General features: G+C 43.6%; 1 long non-coding RNA gene across 1 annotated transcript in view; it reads left to right on the forward strand.

Annotated features, from left to right (window-relative positions):
• The window catches only part of LOC115087035, a 49,882-nt gene extending 23,314 nt beyond the window's left edge, over positions 1-26,568 (forward strand). The window contains exons 2-4 of the long non-coding RNA XR_003855400.1: positions 22,600-22,662; positions 24,223-24,300; positions 26,441-26,568. This is a non-coding gene — a long non-coding RNA (uncharacterized LOC115087035). The remainder of the gene's footprint in view (positions 1-22,599; positions 22,663-24,222; positions 24,301-26,440) is intronic.
• The last annotated feature ends 261 nt before the right edge of the window (positions 26,569-26,829 follow it).

The raw sequence follows: 26,829 nt of genomic DNA on the forward strand, positions 1-26,829 counted from the left end.
ACTTGTCATATTTCTTTCCAGATCATTTATAAATATATTGAAAAGTAAGGGTCCCAATACAGATCCCTGAGGCACTCCACTGCCCACTCCCTTCCACTGAGAAAATTGTCCATTTAATCCTACTTTCTGTTTCCTGTCTTTTAGCCAGTTTGTAATCCGTGGACAGTCCAGAAGTCTGAACAGACAGCATGATGAACCAGGCAGGAGATCAGGGCAGGCGGTGAACAAGCAGAGATGAGGAGGCAAGGCAAAGGTCAGGACGGGCAGCAGACAAGCAGAACCAGGATGCCAACCCTAAGTCAAAACCAAGAAGACAATCCAAGGAGCGGGGTACTGGGAACAGGAATAAGCGGGACCACAGGATCAGGAGCAGGCAGGAACTCGGGACCAGGAACTCAGGATCAGGAACATTGGAACGCAGCAACAATGCACTCTCTCGAGCAGGACCTGTTGCCAAGGCGAAGAGCAGCTGCCATCATTGGGCCTGCTCCTCAGGCCCAGCCCTGCGTCTCTGCGCACAAACATCTGTGCAGGCCGCTGTCTGTGGTCCTGCACAGCTCTTCCTGCTTCCCCTTAGGTGCCGGCGCGCACCTCTCCACTGAATTTAAAGGGCCAGGCACAGGAAGTGTATTGCCCCACCTAGGGAGTGGACTTCCTGCTCCAGCCCTATAAAAGGCTGCTCTGTCAGTTAGTCTTGGCTTGCATTGGAGTTGCTTTCACTCTGGAGGCTCCTGCCTGCCAGAGCTCCGTCAGGTCTTCTTCTGTCTTCTCCATGGAGTTCTGTTTGTTGTCACGTCACGACACGCACGCCATGTCAAGTTAAGTCTTCGTGCATGAGGTCCTCGTCCAGGTGTCCTGGTGTCTCGTCTTGATCCTCCGCTTCCCTGTTGTTCCTGGTTCCTCGATGTCCTGCCCTTGCTGTTTCATCAACGCTCCTGAGCCTTTTGGTCCTGTAGGCGGTGGTCCCTCGGATGACGTCTTTCCTGAGTGGGGGACTAGCCTGCAGGTGGACTGGTGTCCTGTGCTCCTGAGCCGTCATGTCCTGCCAGCCGTTGGTGGAGCTTTCGGACGACATCGGCTCCGTCGTTGGAGTTCTGCTTCGACTGGATCCTTCCCTGCGCTTGTCCCGCTCCCAGCGTGGTCCGTGGACCAGCCTCCTCGGGCTGTGTAGGGTGCGCAGTGGGACAGGGTGGTCCGCCGACTCAGTCACGCGGGTGGGCTGAGTAGGGCACCTTGAGAGACAGTGCCAAATGTCCTTCCGCCCAACTTCTCATCTTGTCTGGACTTCATCAGTTCCTCGTCTTGTTCCTTGATGCCCATTGCATCACTCTTGGTATCATGTCTTGTTCCTGATGTCGTCGCATCGGACCATTGGTCCATGATGTCTTCGCATCAGCTTTGGTTGTCAAGTCCTCGTCCGCGATGCTGTTGCATAGAGTCTGCTGTTATGTCTTCGTGTCAAGGTCCGTCAGGCCTGCCGCTCCCATGATGTTCCATGCAGCAGGTCTGAAGGGCTCAGAATGGTCGGAGGACCATTCAATTTCCAACATCATCTGTTGTTGGCCATGGGAGCCTGCAGGCCTGGCAGAGGGTAAGACCGTCAGCCATGCTTGAACATGCCGTCAACCCTCGGTTCGGTCCTGGATCCTTCTGGGGTCGGGACTGAGGCCCAAGGGCACACTAAAACATCCAAGTGTAACACTAAGAAGGGGGGTAGAGCAGGATTCAATGGACTAGTAGAACTTTTAAGATTGGAAATGATCTGAACAGAGAAAGAATCCCAGACAGATCCATCAGCGAGGAGAATGCCAGAAACAGAATTAGTTGCATCTAAGAATTCATTTCATATAGTCTCAATTTTCTGGGTAAAAAGTTTGCAAAGGTCTCTTGGCAATATTGAGGCCGGGATAAGGAAGAGTAAAATTAATTTTACTGAACGGAATAGCTCATGCGGGTTGTTAAAGCAATGAGATAGCTTAGAATAGATATAGGTTTTTCTAGCAGCAGGAGTTGTTGTTCAATAGGATGATAAAATAGCCTTGTACGCATTAAGAAGTTCAGGAATAGGATTAGATCTCCACTTCCTTTCTGAGAAGTCTCTTATGGGATTGAAGTTTGGCAGTGAACCATGGGGCAGTCTTATGATGTTTGTTTTTGGAACAGATCTAGTGGGGGCAAGAATATCAACAACAGATAACAGAGATGTGTTCCAATGCTCAACAATGGTGTTTGGGGAATCAGCAAATCTCTGGTCAATAAAGCAATGAATCTGTACTGCAAATCAGCAGTTCTGCTTTACTGAGTGAAACCTCTTCTCAATAAAGTAGAAGGTGGCTCAAAAGTATTATGGAATTCATGAAACAGAACTAGTGAACTAGAAATTAGGTAGCAATCGGACCATGGGAACTTTGTTAGTTGTAATATTATCTTGGGATTGAGAGAGAATCGGTCTGGATTAATAAAATAAGGTCCAAGGTATGGCCTGCATGATGAGTAGCTTCAGTGATAAGTTGTTCAAAGCCACAAGCAGAAAGAGTGTTTAGGAATGTTATCAAGCATGACAGGGGGAAACGCAATCAACTTGAAAATTGAAATTGCCTAGGATCACAGTATTCTGAAGATTAATTTCAGCTGACATGATGGATTTGATAAAAGGAGAACGTTTGTGTTGAAGGAGACCTGGAGGACAATAGCTGAGACATATTCACCAATTAGATTTGAGGAGTAGGAGTTCATATAGAGCAGGAATCGAAGTCCGGATTATAGAGAACTGCAGCAATAACTTAAAAACCCTTACCCTCTGCTTCTCCATGATTCATGTGGTGATGGATATAAAGGAATATTGTGGACAGCAACATTGATTTAAAATGGGGGTATCATAGTCACACAGCCAGGTTTTGGTGTTACAGAAACAGTCTGACTTTAAAGTGAGAAGAGAGTCATGTATGAGTCTAGGTTGCTTAGACCTAGATTGAGCATTTATCAGTAGAATAATGTTACAGGCGCGTCCGCCATGCCGCTGACGGGCCGAGGGTTTGGAGGCCCTTGGGTACTTATCGTAGGCGCGAGGAGCACGGCCGTCTCTAGAGCAGGTGGTGTGAGCCCTTGAGCCACGGCGGGAGCTAGGGAGGAGCCCCAGCCACACCGTGGGAGATGAGCCGGTGCAGGCATGGTGAGCCAGGCGGGTACTGAAGCAGGGGTTAAGGAGTGGATTCTGACCCTCAACCGGACCTGCATGCCCATGGCAACCAGCAATGCAATGTTGGTTGATGAACAGTCCTCAGACTGTTCCAAGCCCTTTCGGACCTGCCGCTGGGTAATGGCAAAGGGCGGCAGGCCGGACAGAGGACGAGGGCAGACAGAGTCCTTAGTACACGGAAGACATCTTAGACGAAGGCTGGTGCAGAGACATCAGAGGCAAGGGCTGGTGCAGAGACATCAGAGGCAAGGGCTGGTGCAGAGACATGGGCACTGTCCCTCAGGGCGCCCTACTCAGCCCACCCGCGGGACTGAGTCGCAGACCACCCCGTCCCATACGCGCCCTACACAGCCCAGGAAGGCTGGTCGCGGACCACGCTGAGAGCGGGAGAGCGCAGGGAAGATCCAGGCGAGAAGGAACTCCAATGCTGGGACCAATGACATCCGAAGCCCCATCGGCTGGCAGGAAGGGAAGCTCCAGAGCACAGGGACGAATCCCTCCTGTTGGCCACTCCAGGGCCCAACAGGACAGAAGGCTCAGGAGCCAGATGAAGACATAGGGCCAGAACATCCAGAACTGGATCAGGAACTGGATCAGGTACAGACATCAAGGCAACTTCAGAGACAGGTCAGGACAGGGAGCCATCAAAGCACGGAGGACCTGGATCAGCAGACAGGACACAGCAATGTGTAAAGCCAATCCGAAGGCAAGTAGGAAGTGAAATGAGAGTCCTTTTATACTGCAGGTTGTAGGCAACTCCCTGGGAGGAGTTTACCTGGACCGCCCCTCGCTAGCCCTATAACTGAGATGGAGAGCTGCGGGCCGGCCCCTAGGGAGAAGGGCGTGGCCAAACAGGAAGTCCAAACGCAGCCAAGCAAGCCACAGGCAGGCCTCAGGAACAGCTAGGCCTCCAGGCCCCAGAGCAAGTCCTGGACGGTGCACAGGTGAGGCCCCTGCTTCGGAGTGGCCTCCGGAGGGAAGGTGAGATACCCTCCTGTAGCGCAGCAAGCAACAGGGGAATCGTACAGAATAACAGGTAGAAAGGATTACAAGAAGAGAGGAAGAAGGTGGAATATTTATAAGAACAACTGTGAAGGAAAAGGTTTCTTTGATGGAAATAAACAATCAGGTCCGTACCGGCCCTGGCCAGTAATTGTAGATATAGGAGAGTATTGGATGGAATGAGCCATGGTAATATGGAGAACAAACAGGGGAAAAAACTAAATAGTACAAACTGTACATGAAGGGGCACACAAAGGGGCAGGCTCCTTTGTTGTGCTCTTTCGTGTGCATGCTCCTTCGTGTGCATGAAGAAGGCGTGCAGCCCTCTGGGGCCCGCTCCGCAGATTTAAAGCCTGATGACATCAAGTGGTAGGCAGGAAAATCAACAAAGTAGGCGGGGAATGCCAAACCCAAGTCCAAGTCCCTGATGGAACGCTGCAAATGGTAGGCAGCTCGCCAAGCACACACACAGTGCCAGTGTTGAGAGCAGAAGATATGCAAGCAGGTACAAATCCCTCAGATAGCAAAGCCTCTGGCGTCCACTACTCGGATTTAAAGGCCGGGCACCTTCGATGATGTCAGGTGGGAGGCAGTACAATCAATGAGGTAGGCAGTAGGGATGTGAATCGTGTGCCCGATCGTCTTAACGATCGAATTCGTCTGGCAGGAGAAGAAAATCGTGATTGGCACGATTTTTTCAGTAAAAAATCGGTTTTTCCAATTAGAAAATGATACAATTTGACACTTTTCAGGTCAGTTAAGGTCAGTTTAGGAATGAATATGTATTCCTATTGGCTGCCCTCTTATTTTTTGATGTTACCAAGGTTCCCACTGACGTGATGGTTTAATATATGGGGAATGGGAAATGGAAACGGTTGGTAGCTTGACAAAAAAAGTAATGTGATCAGACAATGTGACTAGAACTTGTTTGTTTATTATTTTTGTTACCAGGCACTGGCACGTGAAATGCTAGTGCATGTTTTGAATTTGCCAATCCCTGTGCATTTTAGAAAGGTGGTCCTGGAATTATTATACACACTTCGAATATATGTATATGGTAATTGTTGGTAAGTGTATTTTTGAAGTAGCCAGTACGTTTACTTTCCCTCCTACTTTTACTCACCAGCTAAGCTTTATAAGAAGGGCTTCTCTGTTTGTGTGTTGCTTTTGTTTGGTGTGAGGAGAGGAGAAACATCAGCTCTTTATTCAATCTACCAGATCTATTTTATCAACCTACTCAATTTTTATTGATTTATTATATCAGTGAATTAACTTGGAGTGTTGTGATCTTCCTGCATGCAGTGCCCTATCCCTGATACTGAGCGTGTTGTGATTTTCCTGCACGCAGTGACCTATCACTGATACCGGGAGTGTTGTGATCTTCCTGCACGCAGTGCCCTATCCCTGATACCGGGCGTGTTGTGATCTTCCTGCCCGCAGTGCCCCATCCCTGATACCGGGAGTGTTGTGATCTTCCTGCACGCACTGTGGGATAGGGCACTGTGTGCAGGAAGATCACAACACGCCCGGTATCAGGGATAGGGCACTGTGTGCAGGAAGATCACAACACGCTCTGTATCAGGGATAGGGTACTGTGTGCAGGAAGATCACAACACCCCCGGTAACCGGGATAGGGCACTGCGTGCAGGAAGATCACAACACTCCCGGTATCAGGGATAGGGCACTGCGTGCAGGAAGATCACAACACTCCCGGTATCAGGGATAGGGCACTGCGTGCAGGAAGATCACAACAGTGCCGGTATCAGGGATAGGGCACTGCGTGCAGGAAGATCACAACACTCCCGGTATCAGGGATAGGGCACTGTGTGCAGGAAGATCACAACAGTGCCGGTATCAGGGATAGGGCACTGCGTGCAGGAAGATCACAACACTCCCAGTATCAGGGATAGGGCACTGCATGCAGGAAGATCACAACACGCCCGGTATCATGGATAGGGCACTGCGTGCAGGAAGATCACAACACCCCCGGTATCAGGGATAGGGCACTGCGTGCAGGAAGATCACAACACCCCCGGTAACCGGGATCGGGCACTGCGTACAGGAAGATCATAACACTCCCAGTATCAGGGATAGGGCACTGCGTGCAGGAAGATCACAACACTCCCAGTATCAGGGATAGGGCACTGCGTGCAGGAAGATCACAACACTCCCAGTATCAGGGATAGGGCACTGCGTGCAGGAAGATCACAACACCCCTGGTATCAGGGATAGGGCACTGCGTGCAGGAAGATCACAACACTCCCAGTATCAGGGATAGGGCACTGCGTGCAGGAAGATCACAACACTCCCAAGTTAATTCACTGATATAATAAATCAATAAAAAATTGAGTAGGTTGATAAAATAGATCTAGTAGATTGAATAAAGAGCTGATGTTTCTCCTCTCCTCACACCAAACAAAAGCAACACACAAGCAGAGAATCCCTTCTTATAAAGCTTAGCTGGTGAGTAAAGGTAGGAGGGAAAGTAAACATACTGGCCACTTCAAAAATACACTTACCAACAATTACCATATACATATATTCGAAGTGTGTATAATAATTCCAGGACCACCTTTCTAAAATGCACAGGGATTGGCAAATTCAAAACATGCACTAGCATTTCACGTGCCAGTGCCTGGGAACAAAAATAATAAACAAACAAGTTCTAGTCACATTGGCTGATCACATTACTTTTTTTGTCAAGCTACCAACCGTTTCCATTTCCCATCCCCCATATATTAAACCATCACGTCAGTGGGAACCTTGGTAACATCAAAAAATAAGAGGGCAGCCAATAGGAATACATATTCATTCCTAAACTGACCTTAACTGATCTGAAAAGTGTCAAATTGTATCATTTTTTGTTAGTGCGCACTAACTTCCTGTTAGTGCGCATTTTTCATGATAAATCGGGGGAATTTCTATTGTATCGCACTCTTTACCGATTAATGACGATTTAAAAAATATCGGACGATAATTTAAATCGTTAAAAAACAATTCACATCCCTAGTAGGCAGTGCATGCTCAGTCCAAGTCCCTGATGGAATGCTATGAATGGTAGGCAGCTCGTTGAGCACACACACACACACAGTGCAATGTCGAGGGGAGAAGGTATGCAGGAGGGGACAAATTCCTCAGATAACAAAGCCTCTGGTGTCCACTATATTAGAATGTTAGGGAGAGTATGTTTAGAACATTGTGGACAGCAGGAAAATCTGTGCATGCCTGTTATACACAGACTTTACCACTAATTTTCAAAGCCTTTTTCTAACAATGTGTAATATCTGCATGTAAATATACATGCAGACTTTTGAAAATCCAAGTTTGCATGTATCTTATCCCCACTCCAACTCCACCCTGAAACACCTATCTCGAGCACACATAAAAGTACATGCATAATTGGGTTACGCACATCCGCTGGGTCTATTTTCATCTGGGTTTTAGGCATAAAAGGGACTTTGGAAGTTCCCGCATAATGGGGTAGATTTTAAGAAAGTGCGCCTTCGCGTACTTTTGTTGGCGCACCAGGCGCAAACAAAAGTACGCTTGATTTTAGTAGATACGCGCGTAGCAGCTAAAATCCAGGATCGGCGCGCACATGGCTGCTGATGTCGTGTAGCTGGTGCGGCCCCGGGCCGAAACCACGCCCCCGGGCCCGCCCCCGAAACGCCGCGCCGATCCAACACGCCCCCGACCACGCCCCCCTCAAAAAAACCCCGGGACTTACGCGAGTCCCGGGGCTCTGCGCGCGCCGGTAGGCCTATGGAACATAGGCGCACCGGCGCACAAGGCCCTGCTCGCGTAAATCCGGGTGGATTTACGCGAGCAAGGCTTTTAAAATCCGCCCCAATGTATATTATTGCCTTTTGTATACTGGGATAAAAGAAAGAAATTTGATATCAGTATGTCTGGAGTGCTGACTGAGAACTATGTGCAATTAAACAGAATGCAGATCCTTTTGGTGTAGTGGTGGTCCTATAGGTTATTTGAGAGAGTCAAATAAAATCTATGTCTCTGCTCTCTCTTCTTTAGAGTTTACTTATTTACCTAAAAGGATGACTCCCTCAAAGGCTTACTGTCAGTTACAAAATACTTTAAAAGGGCTTAAATGTCTGTCTTTTATTCACCAAGTCACAGTCACCTGTCATGGTGATCTTTACTAAATAGCATCTCCAGGTGTACTGTTAATGCTGTGATATAAAACTGGGTTCGGCAAAAAATTCATTGCTTTCATGGACACAAGGTCAAACAAACATCTCATACCATTTTCCTCTCCAATTTTGACTGAGTAGTACTATGCACATCAGGTCAACTACATTTTTGTTTACAGGGATTCCTTTTGTCTTTGAGAGTACTTTCAGTCACAGCGTGTGTTCTTTCAAATTATAGTTTTACCCCTGTTAGTGATCAGGCAATATTTCTCCTAGTATTGCATATTTTTTGTATTGCTCTTCATCTTACATATACATTCCTGGCTGCTTATGATCTGATTTTCAAATGCAGGTCACCAGAATATATATCCAAGCACAGCACATGAACTTTTCTGCATTAGCATAAATAGCTTTAGTGAATCGGTTCTTATTTCTCCTCTGATTACACATTCATTCAGCTGTTCATTGCATGTGAACATTTCTAACATTCCTCTGCTTTATAAGTGCATCTTTCCAGAATGCGTTCACACATAACATAGTTTTAGTGAATTGGGCAGAGAGCATATGAAAGAGATTTACGTATCTCAAAAGTATTAATATTGCATAAAAAGCAAGCCTTTTTCATGTGAAACCTATTTGTAGAACTAGGGGGTCATGAAAATTCCAAAGGGGGAGACTCCGGAACAAAATCATGGTAAGGGTGAATGCTTGGAATGCCCTCCCGAGAAGGTGGTGGAGATAAAAATTGAATTCAAGAAAACATGAGATAAACATATAGAATCCCTAGTGGAAAAAGGATAGTAATGAAGTATTGGAATAACTTTCACATAGCGGCAGCTGCAACCAAAAATGACAGTGGTATATCTGCATCATGCTTCCAACATGGCATGGGGATATAAGGATGTGCTTTCATTTCACAAAAAACTTTAAGAAGCAATGAAATTATTTGCTTTGTTTCTGAAATGAAACAAACCCAAAAATGTCAAAATTTTGGTGGCTTGTTTTATGTTTTTTTTAAATGTCATGTGCTATTTATAAATAGCTCACACTAAATTATGTAAACTAAATTTGTTTAGCTCATGCTATTTGCAAATAGCATATGTTATTTCAAAAACTAAGCAAAACAAATAAAAGAAATTATATTAAATAAAAAAAAGAACAACAAAACCAAAACAAAATGAAAAAAATGGGGCATACATAACTTTATAGAGTGACCTGTATGGTATGTGTTGTACTCTGGTGGTTTAGTGTGCCCTAGGGCCTCAGCCCAGACCCAGACCTTCAGGGCCGAGCTGAGGGTTGACGATGGCTCCGCATGGCTGACGGTCTTACCCTCTGCCAGGCCGGCAAGCTCCCAAGGCCAACATCCGAGGATGTTGGGAGTTGAATGGTCCTCCGACCATTCCGAGCCCTTTCGGACCTGCTGCGAGCAGCATGGAACAGCAGGCCTGGTCTGAGGTTGAGGGCAGACGGCCTTGACATGAAGACATGTCAATGAGTGATGCGACGGCATCTAGACGAAGACACTGGGTTGATGCAACAGCATCCTTGGACGAAGACACGTGGCTGATGCAACGGCATCCTTGGACGAAGACACATGGCTGATGCAACGGCATCCATGACGAAGACACTACATCCAAATAGGCAACCCACAAGGCATGGCATTGGCACTGTCTCTCAGGGTGCCCTACTCAGGCCACCCGCGGGACTGAGTCGCAGACCACCCTGTCCCACTGCGTGCCCTTCACAGCCCTTGCAGGCTGGTCATGGACCACAAGGAGAACGGGACAGCGCAGGAAAGATCCAGGACATGACGGCTCGAGAGCGCAGGACACCAGTCCACCTGCAGGCCACTCCAACCCAGGAAAGAAGTCGTCCGAGGGAGTCCGACCCACAGGACCAGAAGGCTCAGGAGTGTCAGAAGACGAGACGCAGGAACACACATCAGGACATGGAGGAACATAGCGAGACATCACAACATGGACCGGGACCTCAGGCAGAACACCAAGACATGAAGACATGGAAGAAGGCAGACGAGACGAGGAAATCCACGAAGACAGAAGACCTTACAAGGCTCTGGCAGGCAGGAGCCTCCAGAGGGAAGTCATCACGATGCAAGACCAAGAACAGACTGACGGAGCAGCCCTTTATAGGGCTGAAGCAGGAAGCAGTCACAGAGGTGGGGCCAGCACATTTCCGGTGCCTGGTCCTTTAAATCTTGGAGAGGTGCACGCCGGTGCCTAAGGAGAGGAAACAGGGGCTGTGCAGGACCATGGCCAGCGGCCTGCACAGCGTCTGGGCGTCAGACGCCGGCAGGGCCTGAGGAGCAGGCCCTGACGTCAGCAGCGGCTCCAGCCGCTGCGGGGAGCTCCGGGAGCAGCTCCAGCTGCCAGATGGCACCGGGGCTTGCGGCCTAGCAACCGCAAAGATGGAAGGCAGCGTCGGGGGCGGTCCCAGCCCTGAGGGAGAAGCCGGAAGGCCGCGGCTCCGATCGCGGAGCCAATGGAGATCCGGGGCGGCCTCTGGGCCGCAAGGACAGTAACAGACCGCAACTCCAGCCGCGTGATGAAGGCCCGACGGCGGCGTCCTGCCGCGTCGGGTGAAGATATACAGCATGGGGTGAGTAAGCAGAGCCTGCTCGCGGGGAGACCCACGAGCAGTGCGTTCATAACAGTATGATTGCATCTAGCATCTGAGAAAGCATTGGGATAACCTGCATGGAGCAGAGTTACAACCCTATACAACAGTGGCACAACATCATCGGGTTTCCTTGAGACTGGGGTGATCTGTATGAAGGGATAGTGGTGAAAATCCAAACTTCATCGAGTTTGGGAAGGCTGGATTTTTTTTACACCAGCCTAACAAACCTTGGTCCCTGTAAGGATTATTACTTAATTTAATAAGATATAGAAGAGGGCCTAGATGTTAGCTTAAGTATTGGTCTTGTATGAAACAAAAGCGAAGAAGGCAAGGACTGAAATGACTTACTAATAAAGATGATGGAGGCCATCAGTGTAATAGATTTTGGGCAGGCTTGGGATAATAGGGTAGTGGTATAGAAAGGGTAAAGAGGTCAATTAAGGAGAGGGAAGGAGAGATGATTTTGGCTTGCATATGGGAATTTATATGCGCATCTATACACATTGGTTGAATCTCAACTGGGCAGACCTAATGGGCCATCATTTACTACATTATTGTGTTAACACATGCTATCTTAGCTCTTCAGTGCTTAGGTAGGTTACTGCTTTGTCTCTGGTTTCACTTTCAAGCATGGCTGGCCAGCTCAGTACTCTTATAAGAGCAGATCACTGCTCTCCCACACCTGTCAAGTCTCATACAGTTTTATGATGCAGAAGATTAGCAGCAGGAAGTGCTGGCTCATGAGTTTTGGACTTGCTTGCAGTGCTGGCACAGATGCTGGAGGGCACTCAGCAGTAGTGGGATATATTCTGGCCACTTATGTAAGTTTAGCTGAAAGAAAGGCAGAGAGAGGATGGATGCCATACAGCATCATCAAAGATTCAAACAATGAAATCATGTTTGGCCTTGAGACTGAAATAATCAGTGGTGCAGGGAATATCAGGTAAATTCCTTTCACCTGGTGAATTCTATTATCAACTTAGAAAAAAATCCCTGTAATTTTCCACTTGATTTCTCATGAATGAAGATTTACCTGTTGACAAGGAATGCCTGGCTGTCATTTCTACTATCTAACACCAGATGTCAAACTTGACTACTCATTGTGTTTCATGCCACCAGCAATCATTTCATCCCAACCTCACACTCAATGGCATAGTTTTATCTGTGGGATCCTTACTGGTTTTGTTAAATTGCAGTGCCCTTTAAATCCATTTGAAATCCTCTCACGAATAAAGCTGCTTCTTTTATGATATCAATAATTGATTTAGACTTTGCCTTATAATGGGCTGGCTAACTACAACATTTTAATGAATGTAAAATTGCCAAGTCATAGTTCCTTGAACCTGTTTTGTAGAATATATTTGTATTTGTACATTAAAAGAAAACTTCAACTCGAGTCATCTCAAAGAGCCAAGTAGATGAAATATTCCCTCCAATTATATATTGCTAAGCATTAGCGCTTAGAAGGAAAATAATAACATTGTCATTAAAGGTAATTTTTTCTGAAATTTGGAGGGTGTTGTCCCCTTTCATACTGCATTGCACTCCTTCCCTCAGTGAACCTTACCTTCCATGGGGGCTAGAGGATAGACCAACCAGATTTCCTCCTCCTTTGAGGTTACAGCTCAGTTGGGATCAAGGCTGGAATTTGGCACCATAGACTTTCGTTCACAACTACCAGAGATGTATTTCCCCTCTTACATCCCCTTACTTTAGTCTAATCGTTGCAGGGATAGCCCTCGGCTGGGGGCGAGGTACCAGGGCTCCTTCTGAACCCTGCAATCATGGTTCCTAAATCCAGCCACTAGGTGTCAGTGTTGCACATTGACTCTGACTCCCTTTCCTAAAGGGCTATGAAAGCTACTGGACCAGTATGAGGAAACTACTTTTAATTCAAAAATGATTTTTTAAAATTTCTGCAGGTATCTGTCACTGTATTTTAGCATTATTTTACAAGAAGCAGTTTACTTTTTCAGGTCACTAAATTGATGTGCTGCTTTGTTTCTGAAATGTATTGTGTATGTAGGTATGTAGCTAGAGATAGATATGTATGTATAATTGTGATGAATTTCCAATGAGAAAGAGAATTAATTAGTCTTTAATCAATTAATGATAAAAATAGGTATTGAAATTGAAGTCAGATTTAAATAAGTACATTTTAAAAATGTTAGTTGTAAGTGTGTACAATAAGAAGTTATGTGGGTAGATTTGCAGAATCTGTTAGTGGATTTTCAGTCACCTGAAAGTACATGTATAATATAATTATACACATACTTTTAGCCATATTAAAAACAACGTAGCTTTCTGGGCAGCATTTTGGGAAGTATAAATTGAAACCTCGTGCATATATTTGTTTTAAAAAGTACCGGGGCAATATTCAGCCACTGAGCGGCTCGGCTAGTTAGCCGGATAATCTGGCTCACTAGCAGGGTATATTCAGTGGTGTGGTCGCATCACTGAACATACCCAGCTATCTTTAAGTTAGCCACATATGTTTATGCGACTAACTTAGGGCAGGTCAGTGGAACGACGAGTTAGCTGCTTAACTTATGCGACTGTAACCCCGACCGCTTTTTGGGTTACTAATAGGTCCTGTAACAGCCTAATGAAGTTAGGGAAATAATTAAGGGAGTATCCATTCCTGGACAGCCCTCCCACTGGCGGGACTGTATTGGATACCCTTGGTCTTGAGGTTTTATAGCAGAGCTCTACAAGAGGCTCTGGGGGCAGTATTATTTGGAAGTCAGAGAGAGAGGCTGTATTTTCCTAAGTTGGTTTCTGGGCCTACCTGGAGCCTTAGAAACCCTCCGAGCCCCCTCCAGGATAAGCCAAAGGGGCTCCACTGCTGTACTTTCCCCATGAGGTGGCTTCTCTGGGACTAATTTTTGGGATTTTGAACTTTCATTTAGAGAGGAGCCCTGTCGAAGGCCTGGGCCTTTCTGAAGCCAGGGACTGGGGAACCCGGAGTTGAAGACGTCCAGTATTTAGGGAAGATCTTAACAAGGGTGGTGACCCGTTGCAGAGGGTTTCCTTGTTATCTAAGTTGGGGAAGAGATCTGTTTTCCAACATCTGGGAGGAAGTGTTTTCTGACCCTCTTCCTGCCCGGCATGACTGGATGTGCAAACTGTGCAATTGCATGGAGCGGCACACCCGGGGAGGCAGTGGGTCAGTGGGTTGGCGGCGGAGAGCGGAGAGAGCTCTCTCCTTCTTCGGCTCCCGGAAGAGGTTATGAGCTAATATCCTCTTCTGGTGGCCAAAGAAACAGAGGGCTGGCCGGCTGCCTGTGCCATGGTGTGGTGGCAGCACGGGGGGGGGGGGGGGGAGCGGCAGCGGGGACTCTATGCACAGGGCGGTGCAGAAGCTAGTGCTGACCCTAGCAAGGGGACTGGCAAGTTCTGTAGTCCGCCAAGGATTCCTACCACTGGGGTCCCTTCAGAAGATTAATCAACTAACTGTGAGTAAAGATCCATATTCAAGGGAGGACATCCATCCACGTCTACCAAAGCCCTGAGGGATAGATAATTAAACTCTCTGCTAAGATAGATTTTTGTTCCAGTGGGAGGGGTTTCCCTTCCAGCCAAGGGGGCCTAGTCCAGAGGGATTACTGCACAATCTAATTCAGAAGTATGGATGGATTCCTGGCTTAATAAAGACTAATGCACAGATAGAGGAGAAAAGATCTGTAATTAAGAGAGAAACTGCAGAGGCTGTGGTATATGATTTGCCATATTTAATTGTGCCATTCAACGAAACTGTTTCAGTAAAGCATTATTTTGGACACTGCCTATATGGTCTGAGTGTGGTTTGTTTGACACCCAACACACAACTCACAGCAGAATGAGGGAGCTCTATCACAGCTCACTAGTCACCCCGTACTGGGACCAGAGAAGACTCCTTTCCACCCCTAGTCAGAAGGACCTACACCTTGGGATGGGAGGAGAAGTAAAAGCTAGCCAGGGTCCCTGCCCCAAAGAACTTACAAATAACTTTATATCCCCCTCCATACTCGACTTGTACATGAAGAAGGGGTTACACAACTAATTCTGCTCCTCCCCGAAACGTCTACCATCTACCTCTGGATTGCCCCTGGCTTCTGTGCTTAAATTGTAGCCGCATAATTCATTATGTAGCTATTATTTAGGCGCACAAGTCTTTAAATATGCAGGTCTAGCCATTTATACGGATACATTTTGAATTATCTGGCCAAATGGCTTTTGAATAAGAATCTGTACATGTGTAGTAGGCATGCCCATAACATCATCATTCAACACCACCTAAGTGTATATATGAACCTTTCGCTATATAACAACAAGCCGATATTCAAACCCAATGTATGCAGGTACCTTGTTTCTGAAACTGGCTGGGTTTAAAAGTACAAGCATACTTCTGAAGATGGCCACTCTGTTGAAGATGTACCCCTGTTTAGTTGTACATACTTAAAAAAAAATGCTATTGTTAATTGTTGTTATTATGAATGCTTTAATGACAAAATAATTATGGTCCAAGAAAACAAACCGATAACTGATCCAAGATGGCTGATAGCAACAAACGCAAGGAGTAGAATCGGTATAAAAATGGACTTTATTGAATCTTGCCCGACTCTGGCCGAGTTTCGCTCAACGAGCTGCCTCAGGGGCTATTGCAAACAAATAAAAGACACACATACATATATATTTGAAACAACAAATAAAATGAAATATAAAATGTTGTATAAATCATATTAAATCATAATAAACAATAAATATAATAAAAACAGACATACTATTATGTAAACATAAATTGAATTGACTTCAAACATGCACACATTATACATATAAGTGTACAAGTCTATATGCTATCATTTCAATAAAAAAAATGTATGTGTGTGTATACAAATATCAAATGGCATACAATGGACAGATAAAATACAAAGGGGAGAATGTGTATACATACAAACAACTTGATAAAACCTTAAATAAGGGGATTAATTAATTAAAAAATTAATTTAAAAGATATATAGCAAATTACCATCATGTGTATCAAAGATATTAGATGAATGTATACTGAAATTAAAGAAAAACATGTGTATAAACTTAAAAAGCTAATAGAAACCAAAGAAAAAAAGAAAGAAAGAAAAGGAGAAGAAAAAAATAAAGGGATGAAAAAGTAAAAAAAAGGGAGTAAAAAAATAGAAAAAGAAAAAATGATGCATGTGGATGGTTTTCAGGGTCTTCTTATAATATTAGTACAAACAACATGTCATTGAATGAATAAAAACAAAATAAGTACCTTAAGAGCCACTTGAGTTGGCTCAGATTAGCATGGATCTCTCATATCATACTTAGAGAAGCATTCATCAGCAAAAACTGACTTAAAATAAAAGGAAAAAATAAAAAAGTAAATGACTACAATTGCCACAAAATGTAAAATAGTAAAAAAAAACATAAATATATTAAAATATTTTTACCTATGAAATCTGGTTTTAAATCAGCCACTTTTAACAGCAAACCGCTGTAAACACAATGGTGTTTTAGTTCTTTAAAATGCCAAAGCACGAAGAGAAAGAGGATTTAAATCAATGAAAGATACAACCAATATCATTGCCTTACATATCTAAAGCTACTCTGCCTGTAGGGTACCGAAACTAAAAAGGTATTTGAAAACTTTGTGTTTCCCTCTGCCTTCTTGCAGCCACGATTGACTTTGCTGCCGGCAAGGGGGTCTGTGATACACATACAAAGCAATACGCTTCGAGCGTTCCTAAGAACAATATTGATTACAAAATATAAATATATATATACGAGAGGTACTTGAAGTAGTCAAGACTAATATACTAATATACAGTATACATTCGTCTAATATCTTTGATACACATAATGGTAATTTGCTATATATCTTTTAAATTAATTTTTAAATTAATGTTTTAATTAATTAATCCCCTTATTTAAGGTTTTATCAAGTTCTTTGTATATATACAAGTTCTCCCCTTTGAATTTATCTGTTCATTGTATGCCATTTGATATTTGTACACACACACATACATTTGTTTTATTGAAATGATAGCATATAGATTTGTACACTTATATGTATAATGTGTGCATGTTTGAAGTCAATTCAATTTATGTTTATATAATAGTATGCCTGTTTTTATTATATTATATTATTTATTATGATTTAATATGATTTATACAACATTTTATATTTCATTTTATTTGTTGTTTCAAATATATATGTACGTGTGTCTTTTATTTGTTTGCAATAGCCCCTGAGGCAGCTCATTGAGCGAAACTCGGCCAGAGTCGGGCAAGATTCAATAAAGTCCATTTTTATACCGATTCTACTCCTTGCGTTTGTTGCTATCAAAATAATTATGGGACTTAGATAATCAATAAGAAATAACCCAATAGCAATAAATATCCTATTGTAATATTTTCTAAACAATAATTTCTTCTGGTGCCGTATAACCAGGACCCCTGGTTTCCTGCAGTTCCATAACGATGACACTTGCTGTGGAATTGGCTGGTTCCTGAAGAATTGCTGGAAACCACTGGTCCATGCCAGCCCTCTACCAGATCCCACCCAGATCTTCTGCTCCTTCTCACCCAAAACTGATGCTGCAAACCTCTTCACTCTGTCACTTCTTCCCTCTCCCCCAGTGCAAGAGTAAGACTGGCCAGTGGTTCAGAGGAAGAGGCAATGGCAGCGTGCTGTATTCACAAGGACTGAGATGGTTACTGTCCCCTCACAGGTCTCATCTCTCCTGGCTTCTGCATGGGGATGGGGGCCTGTGAGAGCATGTCAGCCAGCTTAGTCTCCAGAATCACAGCATGCTGCTGCTGCCGTCACAGGAACCAGCCTGCACCCATGGGAGGGTAGGCAGTGGCACTGGTGAGGACAAGAGATGATCCATGAATGGGGCTTGGGGGAGTTGGCAAGGGGTGGAAAGGAGATCAGTTTGGGGGAAGACGTACGAGGGGTGGAAAGGAGATTTGTGGAGAATAAATGGAGAGATACAGACGAGAAGAGAAGATTTGCAGGAAGGGCAGAGATGAGGTTGGGGATGAAGAGAGGAGATTGATGGGGAAGAAAGTCCGCAACAGGTGGGAGACCCAACATAGGGATGAGAGAGGTCAAGATTCTCTCTCCTTTCCTCTCCTTCACCCTCTCCTCTCCCTCCCCAGTCCTCCCTCCCTCCTTCCTTTATTCCCAGTCTCCCTTCTTACCCATCCCCAATTCTCATTCTCCCTCCCCTGTCCCTCACCAATCTGTGAGATCCCTTTCCCCGACCCAAACCCTCTCTAAAACTAAATTGTCCTTACCCACTGGAAAGGTTTGTTGGCTCTCCTGAGTCCTGCATGCCTCCTACTATATCTTTACTTGTTTCTTCTGTCTGGACTCAGATACCTTTTGCAATATCTTCCTGCTGTCTGCCTACAGCCTGGCAGCTACTTGAAATTCCCCTAGTTTTATATCTCCACCCAACTTACTTTAATAATAATTATAATATGTTTTTTGATTTTTAGTTCCCCTTTCTAAATAATGCTCAAGGCAGCTTACAACATTTGTTTCAGATTTTAAGTACAATAAGTCTCTGTCCCTAAAAACTTAAAATCTAACGGGGGGGGGGGGGGAATTTTAAATCCCTGGAGCGTGGGAAATCCTGTGAGATACGTGTGTGGCTGGGCCACACGCGCGCCGTGCGCATTTTCAAAATGGCCTGGCCACGCACATTATCTCCTGGTACGCACGGAAGTTCTGGGCCTTTAAAAATGGGTGGAGTCTGGGCAGGGGCAGGGTGGGGGGCCGGCCGGGACAGCGCGCGCTGGTAGTCGGCCGGCACGCTCAACTTACTTCTGCTCGGAAGAGCAGGTACGTTTTTAAATAAAACAAAATAGGGTAGGTTGGGTGGATTTAAGGGTCAGGGCGGAAAGGGGAAAAGGGAGGAAAGTTAGGGGGATAGGGAACTTGGCAAAGGCCTGATCGCGTCACTGCGCATTTTTTAACAAAATAACCCCTCCTTGCGCGCGCGAGGGTATCAGATTTTCTAACATGCATGCGGTGACGTGCGCATGTTATAAAACTGGCGCATCCACATGTGCGTGCCTGGAACCCGCGTGCCCATGGACGCCCACATGGTCTTTTTTAAAATTTACCCCTAAGTGGGTACCCCAGGCAATGGAAGATAAAATGACTTGCCCAAGGTCACAGGGAATGTCAGTGACAGTCTTTGGCTAGGAGCCACAGACCATAGATCTCTGAGCAACCTGAACTTGTCCACTAGGCGTTACTGTTGATCAAAGGCTGGGTCTCCCTACTCCCTAGGGACTGTGAATGCTACTTCTGCAGCATCCCCAGCTCCTTGTCAGCCCAGGGAGCAGAGTCCTGGGCAGGGAATCAAACTCCAGTCCTCGATATGTGCAGCACTGCCACAGAGACACCAGCCCAAGGCCACTGGGAGTATTTCTAAAATCATATCATTTTAAACAGATGATCTCATTATCAGATCAGCCTGCATAGGTTAAAGTTTTTGAGTACTTCATGTTCACAGACTTTAGCTAGACCTTTCAAAGTGGATTTATGCTTTGAAAATTGGCGGATGTGCGTGGGCCTTTCAGGGCATAGGTGCATGTAGTCACACCTACTTGAAAACAGATATCATTTTGTGTATGTAGATTTACATGCATATTTTTGAATATCAAAAGTATCCATGTAAATCCTAAATCCCCGCTCCCAACTCCAGTCCGGGATGCCAATTTAGTATGCACAAACTGGGTTTTATGCTCATAAGTGCCTTTGAAAATTGCCCTCCTACTCTACATTTCTAAAGCAAATTTAAGCTTGCATTGTGTATTACATATAATTATGGAGTTTGGTGCTTTATCAGGCTTGGAAATCAATTGGGCAAAATCCCTCTGGTATGTAGTATAACATAAATGCAATCTATAGTAAATACCCTATTAAAAAGGCAGGAGATAGCTTCAGATACTTAGGCATTGAAATTTCAAAGTCTATGGGATCTATACTAAAGAGTAGTGCATGGTAATGCATGTTATGTACTGCAGCTTATTCACTAATACCATTAAAAAATGTTGGTTTATGCACGTTACTACATGCCTCACCTCAGTAAATAGATCCACTAAGAAGGTAGTTTACTAAGTATTGGGGATAATGCAAAGCTGGCTAAATTTACCATTAATCTTTGATGGGAAGAGTTAATGATAGTTTTGATACAATTTCTGGATGCTTTTCAAGGCATGCATGCTTTAATTAATAAGAAACATTTCTCTGAACTGAGTTATGCAACCACACAAGTTTTAGGGACTGGGAAAAATAGTATAGTAGAGCTGAAAGCCATCAAACTATGTTACATTTAGGGAGGCTTACAGGTCCTTGATTCCAGATCTCACTTTTTTCCTGCATTTTTGCAGTATATATTTGAATAGATGACTACAGAAGGAAATTGATGACAGTACAAATGGAGGAAAAGATTTCCAAAGATCCTTTGTTGTAAGGGACCCTTGAGGACATTAAGAAGATTAGCTGTATATAATATTTGTTTGTGTTGGCAGCATTTGTTTGAAGAATATTTCATTAATATAAAGATGAAAATCAGGTTTCCTTCCAACAGCCACTAACCCATTAATTAATTCTGAACTGAAAGGTGAGCTTATTCTGAACTGAAAGGTCCCTTATTATTAGGTTTAGGGACATTGTTTGCCAGAATGTTATGATGACTTCCACAACTTCGGGTCTTTTGCTTCTCTGACTATGTTGAAAGTTCCTCAGTCTTTTGTCTTTTAGTAATTGCTAGTTACAGATATATTGAATGAAAATTACAAAAGCTGTAATGTTCAATTACAATGTTACATTTTGGAGTCATTTCTTAAGATGAGCCCTATCAACTAAGTTTATCAGATCTTATGACTGGAAAGCAGTGAAGCACCAAAAAATTGAAAGAGAAGTGGGAAATCAATTGAATATTTCAAAAGGTCAAAAGGATTGGCTAAAATTAACAAAACCACAAAATCATCTCATAGAAGGGAGGACAGTTTTCCAAATGATTTATACAGCTAAAATGTGTTTTGCACCGGTTGATCAAAGAGGTTAAAAGTTTATGCGTTGTTCGCAATGTGCATGCTTTTACACCCATTGAGAGGAAGTTTTCCTAAGGACGTGGAAAAGTATGCGCATAGAAAGCATTTTCAAATCTTGGTGTGCAACTTCGAAGCAAAATTCTAACCACAGGAAAAGCAGGTGCAAGAGACCATACATAGGGGGTCATTTATCAAAATGCGCTAAGGCGTTTTCGCATGTGTTAAGGGCTTATCACATGCGATAGCACCATATCTTATGGTGCGATGCAAATTTGAAAAAGAGGAGGAGTTAGAGGTGGGCTGGGTTTGCCGGTCTGCAAAGTGCTATCACACAGACTTAACCACACCTTTTTTTAGTAGTGTTAAGCTGTGTGATAAGGTTTTAGTGCATTGTCTCCTGCAGGGCCTATTTTAGTAGATTTGAAGCACTTGGAGCATGTGAGAGAGAGAGAGAGAGAGAGAGAGAGAGACACTAGCTATAGTGTCTTCTCCCTAGATAGGTATTTGTATCCCTATGGGTGGCCCACCTAGTAACTCGAGGTGAGGTTTAGGTATTAGTGTTGTGGGTTAGGGGCCACTTTGACATTCAACGTGAGACGTACGAACAGAACAGTGGTCTCTTGTGAAGATTTGATGACCTTCGGAGTGAGGAAACTCACTCCAAGATGAGATTTGTGCAAGTTTCTCTCAACCCAGCTTGATGGACTCTCTACCTGGGTAACATCAAGCTAGGTGGCGAGAACATTGCCCAAATATAATCTTTGGGTGAGTTTCCTCAATCCGAAGGTCATCAAATCTTCACAAGCGACCACTGTTCTGTTCATACATCTCACGTTGAATGTCAAAGTGGCCCCTAACCCCCTACACTAATACCTAAACCTCACCTCGAGTTACTAGGTGGGCCACCCATAGGGATACAAATAGCTATCTAGGGAGAAGACATTATGGCTAGTCTCTCTCTCTCTCTCTCTCTCTCAGAAATACAACAGGTATGGCACTTATTGCAAAGTCTGAAAATGTTATCACACTTTGTGCTAACTTAGCTCTTTGCATAGGTAATTAGCACAAATTGCAATAAACTGTATATTAGCATTAAACACATCACTTTTACTATCGCATTTTGATAAATCCAGGCCATAGTTTGTTCTTGTGACAAGTTTTGATGTGAAAGTTTAGACATACTTTCACTTTAAAAACTGCTGCAAAGCCCCTGGGTGGACAGTTTGAAAATTGCCTCCTTAATGTTTGGCAGTATTGGCTTGTGAAGGAGAGTAAATCAGGTTTGTTGGAATTTATGACATTGTTACTAATACCTTCCTGAAAGAAGGTAGTTTCCACTCTAAATTAAGAATCAGTAATTCAGTCATTGATTAAAATTTTTAACCTGGACAGTTCCCTCATACAGAATTATAGGCCACTTGTGAATGTGCCTTTTTGGGGGAAACTGGTGGAATGACTAGTAGTCCATGAAGTCGATCAATCTCTGGAAAAATTGAGTCTTTTGGATCCTGACCAGTCTGATTTCTTTTCTAGGTATGGCATGAAATCTGCCCTTCTGGGCTTGACAGATGGCCTCCATCTCAGGCTAGATGAGGGGTAAGAGTATGCGGTGGTTCTTTTAGATTTCTCTTCAGCCTTTGACACTATAGTCCATTCTAACCTGTTAAACCAGATACACAGTCTGGGTCTCAGGTGCACAGAATTCAGTTGGCTTTCCTCTTCTTTGGAGGATTGGATGTAGAGAGTGAAGACTGGGAATTCCTTTGCTTACTCTTGGGAATTGAAGTGGGGTGGGGAGGGGGTGGGGTGGGGTCCTTCGGTGACTTCCCCTACACTTTTTAACATGCATGCCTGTCCATTGAGAACATTTAGGAGGTTGGGACTGAATTACCTCACATATGCGGATGATTTGCAGATTTATGCAGATTTTGGTTCCAGTCATTTAGATGACCTCGCCAAAGTTTAATCAGGGTTTATTTTCAGTAGCTAACTAGATGAGGGTTAAAAGTGAATGCTAAGAAAACCCAGGTGTGCTTTGAATTAAATTACCACTTTTCCAGAACTGGTTTTGGAGAATAAGGTCTTGGAGGTCTTATTGGAGGACCATGTTTTGGGAGTGATGCTAGATTCAGAGCTCTCTTTGTCTGCTTATATTACATATGTGGTTCATTCTTAATTTTTTCAGTTGGGTATTATTAGCTTTGCCCTAATTTGTAGAGCAGTGATCTAACTGCAGTATTTCATGCTTTGATTTTATGAATACTGGATTGTGTAATTCTTTGTGGGACTTTCTAGGAGACATTTACAAAGATTATAACTGATTCAAAATATGGCAGCTTGTATTCTTTGGGGATTTTCCTCTAAGGATCATGTTTCATCTGCCCTAGAAAATTTGCATTGGCTTTCAGTTCAATTTAATTGTGAATTTGTTATACTGTATAACTTTTAAGGCCCTAAAGAATGATGAACCTCATTACCTGGTAGGATGCTATGCTTTTCTTATGACCATCTTTTAGTGGTTTCTTTGGTACCATTGATCAGATTGTCAGAAACTGGAAAGAAGGCCTTTTCATGTGCCAGTCCTAGGATTTGGAAATTGATCCCTAGAGAATTGCATTTAATAGGCAATTATCTACATAAAACAGAAAAAGGCCTGCATTTTTAGTTTTGCCTTAGTTTAGGTTAAGTTAAATTGGATTGCTGGAGGTTTGTAATGAAGATATGGGTGTTTTTTATTTTAATTTTATTAAAGATGTATTTATATGAGTGAACTTAATTTGTAGTTGTAGTTTGAGGTTATGTTATTTGTTATGATTGTTTTTTTTCTATAAATCTATTTTGTTAATTTATGTTGTTTTTTATAATACTGTAATTTGTTTTACATTATGTGCCTGCCTCAAGCTGTTGGGGAAAGGTAGTTTAATTTTAAAAAAAAAGAATAAATAGATTAATTATATACTTGAATAGCTCAATAGGTTATATACAATATATTTAGATACACTTAATGAAAAGCTGAAAGAGGCATATTTAATCACATGAGCTAGTCATAAAGACAGATTCTTCTTTTTTAGACAGGATTATCGAGACTAAAGGTTATGTCTTTCAAATGACTGTAGAATTTTACATGCTTCAGCTGTTTCCTCTTCCTTCTTCCAGTGACAGAGCATCAGAATGTTCCAGCAAGGCTGAAGGATAAAAATAGACAGTCTCGCTGGATGCTTCCCAGATAAATCAGTAAGTAGCAAATGTAAAGTTGGAAAAAAGGCAACACACAACTTCAACTCTAATAGAGGGCATCTCTTCATCTCTAGGGCAAGCCTACGGCATGCATGCACATATTAGTGGTATGTTTGGACTGCAAGACACCATCCCTTTGGAGAGACAGCTGCAAGCTCTGAGTAGTCAGGGGAAAAGAAACATAGATACAAAGGATTAACAGTTTACTAAGAGGGATGAACAAAAAAGAGATAGGCAGGATGCAGAGAAGACCTACAATGCAACCAAGAAAGGCAAATAATGCAATACTATTTATGGAACAAACAAATCCAGTACAAGTAACACAGGACTGCTCCCAAAGAATAGAAGGTGTGCAACATCATAGCATGCAGAGGTCCAACAGAAAAAGACAGAAGGAGGGATTAGGCATTGTGTTAAAATAGAACCAAAAGACATACACAAACAAGACAGAAAAATGCAGCAGATACCATACTAGAATGCTAGACAGAGACAACCAAATGAAAAACATTTTCAGACGTAACACACCAGACTCCATGATGGACAATGACAGATATGTATAGGGAAATACTCATGGAGTATACCTCTGAGTATCCTTCTAGAGTCATTGGGGAATAAATGCTCATTCTCCCTCATCCAGGCAGTATCTCTCTGACAGTGTACCCTGCTTTGACTCCTGAACTAGAACCGGCATTCACAAGGGGGTCTGGATAAGTCTAAAACATCCAAAAAAGAAGAGATTAATTAGTGGACTGAGTCTACCAAGTACTAAGCCAAGTATTAGTGTGAAGACAAGACTTACTCTTATTCTGGCAGCAGACATTTGACCCATCCACAATATTTGTGTTCTCTACCCTCATTACACAGATAGAGTATGCATAAAACATGCTTGACTTACTGGAGTGAGCAGGAGGATCCACCAGGGGTAACAATTCTAATGCCAATACTGGTTCTGGTTGACCAGCTGCATGAAAACTCTTAGGCAAAGGTTGGGGATATGCAGTGGAGATGCTATCCATCTCCCTTTCTCAATCAGACAATGAGCATGATATTGTAATGTTTCCCTTTCTATTCTGTGGTCAGATATTAAAGGAACCAACCCTGTTTGGGCTGCCTAGGGATTCTAGACTGCAGACTTTAGAGAAAGTGTAAGAAGAGGAAATGGGAACAGTCACTCTTTGGCCTCCATTTGTGTCCACTATTCTTGCACAGCATGCTTCCCTCCATGAGTACTAACATTGCATCCCTAGTCTGACCATTGAGAGTAGAAAGCATGCAGGGCAATCTAGCCTTGAACGTACTATGCCAGCCAATATGTATGATGGCTGTGTTGTGGAGGATATCAGGGTGATTGTAGGAGTGTCATGGATGAAGGCAGCACCCTATATATTTTGGCATGTCTACTGGAGATTTAAAGAAGGTAAAGCAGTAATGGAGCCATTGTGTGTGAGATATGAGGATTCAGTGGACAGTGACCCTAACCTTGCTTGCGGTTGAAAGATAATGAGGACATACCAGCAATGCAGAGGGAGAGGATTGTATGGTATGCATAAGGTAAATATATGTGGTATTTGTCTAGTAAATGCTGTCTTTTAAAGAGGACAGTTGTGAATTAAGGGTGGAGATTAGAATTTATATAGATGGTATAGGGCTGCCTATGCCCTGATATACTTTTTTAATTGTAGAAAACGGCAGGCAGATAGGGCAAGCTCTACACTGCCAGATGGTTTGCTTTAAGACTAAGGTTACACAGTTATCACATTGAATAATAGTCATTTTGTAATTGATTTTGATATAGAGCACCTTTATTCATTTATTACATATATTTATTTATTAGTTGAATTTATTTCCCATCTTTTGAATAAGAAATTCACCCAAGATGGTGTACAAAAGCTACATGTAATCCGGGTTTTGGTTAAATATTGCTTACCTGATAATTTTCTTTCCTTGAGTTCTGCTAGACCAGTCCATTATTCTTGGGATTATTTCACTCCTCAGTTGCAGGAGGCAGAAGACACACCTCTTTCATGAATTTAGTCTTTGCACAAAGGAAGAGTGGTCGAAGACTCTCATCAGTAGTCTGCTGTCAAAGCAATTGGACAAAACTCCCCCTAGAATACCCCTGTTTTTCTTTTTTTAGGTCCTCCCCTCCTCTTAGGGAGGGCATAGAGGGAATTTAAGAGAAGAGAGAGTGTGTGAGAGAGGAAGCAAGAAGAAAGAGGAGAGAAGCTTGCTGCTACATGTGGCCCCTGTATTCCTACATAGTGCCTGGACTGGTCTAGCAGAACTCAAGAAAAGAAAATTATCAGGTAAGCATAATTACAACTTTCTCTTCGTCTGGTAGACCAGTCCATTTCTCTTGGAAAATTTCAAAGCCCCCCCCCCCCCCCCCAGGAGGATGACAGGGCCTACCTAAATACCCCAGCCCCAAAAGCCACTTCCTCCTTTGCTTGAATGTCCAGCCTGAATTGCTTGGTAAAGGAGTGTAGTAATGGCTAGGTTGCAGCTCTTTAGATCTCCCCCAGGGAG

This window comes from Rhinatrema bivittatum, chromosome 3 (genome assembly GCF_901001135.1).
Source record: "Rhinatrema bivittatum chromosome 3, aRhiBiv1.1, whole genome shotgun sequence".
NCBI classification, from domain to species: Eukaryota; Metazoa; Chordata; class Amphibia; order Gymnophiona; family Rhinatrematidae; genus Rhinatrema; species Rhinatrema bivittatum.